This window comes from Panthera uncia, chromosome A2 (genome assembly GCF_023721935.1).
Source record: "Panthera uncia isolate 11264 chromosome A2, Puncia_PCG_1.0, whole genome shotgun sequence".
Taxonomy (NCBI): Eukaryota; Metazoa; Chordata; class Mammalia; order Carnivora; family Felidae; genus Panthera; species Panthera uncia.
The window spans coordinates 123,055,612-123,059,631 of record NC_064816.1 but is presented as its reverse complement, the minus strand read 5'-3'; the positions used below and the strand labels follow the sequence as shown (position 1 = coordinate 123,059,631).

Below are 4,020 nucleotides of genomic sequence, written 5' to 3'. Positions count from 1 at the left end.
TTAAGCTCACGGACCGTGAGATCACGACCTGAGCTGACGTCGGATGCTTAACCGACTGAGCCACCCAGGCACCCCTAAATTTTTTAACACTTATTTATTATTGAGAGACAGAGAGACACAGAGCATGAGCAGGGGAGGGGTAGAGAGAGGGGGAGACACAGAAGCTGAAGTAGGCTCCAGGCTCTGAGCTGTCAGCACAGAGCCCGACATGGGGCTTGAACTCATGAACTGTGAGATCATGACCTGAGCCAAAGTCAGTTGCTTAACCAAATGAGCCACCCAGGCACCCTGTAAAGGGAATAATTTTGAGAAGAATTGCCTTCCCTAAGCTCTGCCAACTAGTTGCACATCCCTATGCCTTTAAAGAATATGAAGGAGGGAGCTAGATAGCACTAAACCATTTTGAACACCTAGGAAATTGATCTGAGGATTAACACAACAATCTACATAACTTGAGCCACAGAACTCGGCAGGCGCATGATGGGAGAGGTGAACTGGGGGAGAGAAAAGAGATGGAGGGTAGGGAGCTTTTTTTGAGAAGAGAGGAGAGAGAAAGAGAAAAAGAAAGGGGGAGAGTACGGTGCATTGAGATCATGCAAGAAAAGCACTCCCCCAAAAGTAGCTGGAGAGAAAGAGTGAAAACACTAGCAGGGAAATGAATAAGAAATATGTTCCCCAAAACTATTGATGGGAAGAAAGGAGAGGGTTTCAATACCACCAGGATTCTATAACAGTGGAGCACAGAGTCTGAAGTTTCAGAGATCAGTGCCTGGCGGTGCTCTGGTGAGGAAGTAGGGTGAATTCCAGGGAGCAAGCAGCGGGGCCTGAGGGGTCCATGTGCCACATGGGGAGAAGCGGTTCCCTTGCTTGGAGTGCATTTGGTAGAGGCCATACAGCCTCCCCACAGGCAAAGGTCCCAGCAGACCCTGGAGAGCAGCCACATTTGTTGGTATTGGGGCAAAGTTGCCAGAGTGTGATGAAATCTGGCACTGGCTATGTTGTGGTTTGCCATAATCTCTGAACCTCTGCTGCTGTGCCATCACACAAACATTTTCTGGGGCAAGCTGGCACCTGGCCATTGCTCAGTGAGACCCTCCCCCAGGGTGTGGGTGTGGGTCCAAACTGCAGGTGTCTCTGAAGCATGGGGTCTTGAAACACAAGTTATCTGACATGAAACTCTAGAGGAAGGTGCCACCTGGCAGGTGGAGAGCTTGGACATGGACAAGGTAAAGGCAGGGAGTGGACAGAGGCCTGAGACAAAGGAGGGGTGCTTCATCACAAGGCAGTGAGAGTGCAAAATTCCTGTGCCAGAGACTAGGGAGCTGAGTGAAACCATTTCCATCTCTCCCTGCACACATGCATGACTGCCACACTGATCCACCGCAGTAAGATAAGCAGGGCCACCTAGTGGAGAATGGAGCCATTAGACCAAGACCCGCCCAACTGCACCCTCCAAGCATATTCCCAAGAAGTCCAGCACAGGTCACTCCACCTGCTTGGTGTATGGATTACAAAAGGCTTCATAGTTTCAGTTCTAGGGGAAACTGGATGTAACTTCATTCAGGTTTCACTCTGTTTGAGAGTTCATTTATTTCTTCATTGTTTGCTTCTGTTTTTGCTTAAATTGTTTCCTTTTTTTTCTTTCTTGCTTTTTCCCCTCATTCTTGCATACAAAAAGAGAAAATTTAGTTTTTATTTTTTTTACTTTATTTTTTATTTTTTTATTCTATTTCATTTTATTTCATTTTATTCGATTTTATTATATACTTTTTTTTAGTTTTTAAATTTTTTATTACCTTTTTTTCTTTTGTTTCCCTTTTTTCTCTATTCTATCAAGCTTCTTTCAAGAAGCAGACCAAAACACACCTAGGATCTAGCTTCCTTTATTTGACTTTTTGTTTTGTTTTTAATTTTTAATTTTTAATTTTATTAACTTTTTTCTTCCTCCAAAATGACAAAATGTAGTAATTCCCCTCAAAAGAAAGAACAGGAAGAAATGACAGCAAGAGGCTTAATCAACACAGATATAAGCAAGATGTCTGAACTAGAATTTAGAACCACAAATATAAGAATACTAGTTGGGGTTGAAAAAAAGCATAGAATCCATTTCTGCAGAGATAAAAAATAAAATCTAGTCAGGACGAAGTTAAAAATGCTATAACTGAGATGCAAACTCAAATAGATGCCATAATGGCAAGGATGGATGAAGGAGAGCAGTGAATCAGCAATTTAGAAGATAGAATTATAGAGAATACTGATGCAGAAAAAAAAAAGAGAAATAAAGACAAAAGATCATCATAGAAGACTTAGAGAACTCACTCACTCATTAAAAAGAAATAACATCCAAATCAAAGGATTCCTAGAAGATGAAGAGAGAGAAAAGGGGTCAGAAGGTTTATGTGAACAAATTATGGTTAGAAAATGTTATTAATCCAGGGAAGCACCCAGACATTAAAATCCAAAAACCACAGAGAACTCGCATTAGATTCAACAAAAAACAAGGCATATCATAGTCAAAATCACAAAATACACACAAAAGGAAAGAATTATGAAAGCAGCAAGGCCAAAAAGTCCTTAACCTATAAGGGAAGACAGATCTGGTTCACAGAAGACCTATCCCCAGAAACGTGGAAGGCCAGAAAGGAGTGGCAGGCTATATTCAATGTGCTGAATCAGAAAAATATGCAGCTGAGAATTCCTTATCCAGCAAGGAGGATATTCAAAAGGATATTCTATTCCAAATAGAAGGAGAGATAAAAAGTTTCCCAGACAAAGAAAAATTAAAGGAGTTTGTGACCACTAAACCAGCCCTGCAAGAAATTTTAAGGGGGACTCTCTGAGGGGAGAAAAGATGAAACAAAACCCAAAAGATCAAAAGCAACAAAGACTAGAAAAGACCAGAGAATACCACCAGAAACTCCAATTCTACAAGCAACACAATGGCAATAAATTAATATCTTTCAATACTCACTCTAAATGTCAATGACTAAATGCTCCAATAAAATATATAGAATAACAGAAGGGATAAGAAAACAAGATCCATCCATCTATATGCTGTTTACAGGAGACCCATTTCAGACCTAAAGACACCTAAAGACACTTGCAGATTGAAAGTAAGGGGATGGAGAACGATCTATCATGCTAATGGTCATAAAAAAAAAAAAAGCTGGAGTAGCCATACTTATATCAGACAATCTAGATTTTAAAATAGAGACTATTACAAGAGATGAAGAAAAAGGACATTATAGTGTAATTAACTGGTTTGTCCACAAAGATCTAACACCTCTAAATATTTATGCCCCCAGTGTGGTGGTAACCAAATATATAAATCAACTAATCACAAACATAAAGAAACTCATTGAAAATAATACCATAATAGTATGGGACTTCAACATCCCACTGACAACAATGGACAGATAATTGAAGCAGAAAATCAACAAGGACATAATGGCTTTGATGGATTTAACAGATATATTCAGATCATTTCATCCTAAAGCAGCTGATCGCTTCTCGGCCTTTTGGCTAAGATCAAGTGTAGTATCCTAAAGCAGCTGAATACACATTCTTCTCAAGTGCACATGGAGTATTGTCCAGAATAGATCATAACTGGGTCACAAATCACCTTTCAACAAGTACAAAAAATCGAGATTATACCTTGCATATTTTCAGACCACAATGCTAAGAAACTCAAAATCAACTGCAAGAAAAAATTTGGAAAGACCATGAATACTTGATTAAAGAACATCTTACTAAAGGATGAATGGGTTAACCAAGAAATTAAAGAGGAAATTAAAAAGTACACGGAAACCAGTGAAAATGAAAACAAGACAGCCCAAATCCCCTGGGATGCAGCAAACGAAGTCATAAGAGGGAAGGATATAGCAATCCAGTATATAGCAATCTCTCTATACTATATAGAGAGAAGGAAGAAACGTCTCAAATAGACAACCTAAACTTATACCTAAAAGAGTTGGAAAGAGAACAGAAAATAAAGCCCAAAATCAGTAGAAGAAGGGAAAT

The 4,020-nt window shown here is 39.6% G+C and overlaps 1 pseudogene; it reads left to right on the top strand.

Moving 5' to 3' along the window:
- Positions 1-3,502: 3,502 nt before the first annotated feature.
- Positions 3,503-3,627, top strand: LOC125931187 (uncharacterized; annotated as a pseudogene).
- Positions 3,628-4,020: the final 393 nt, after the last annotated feature.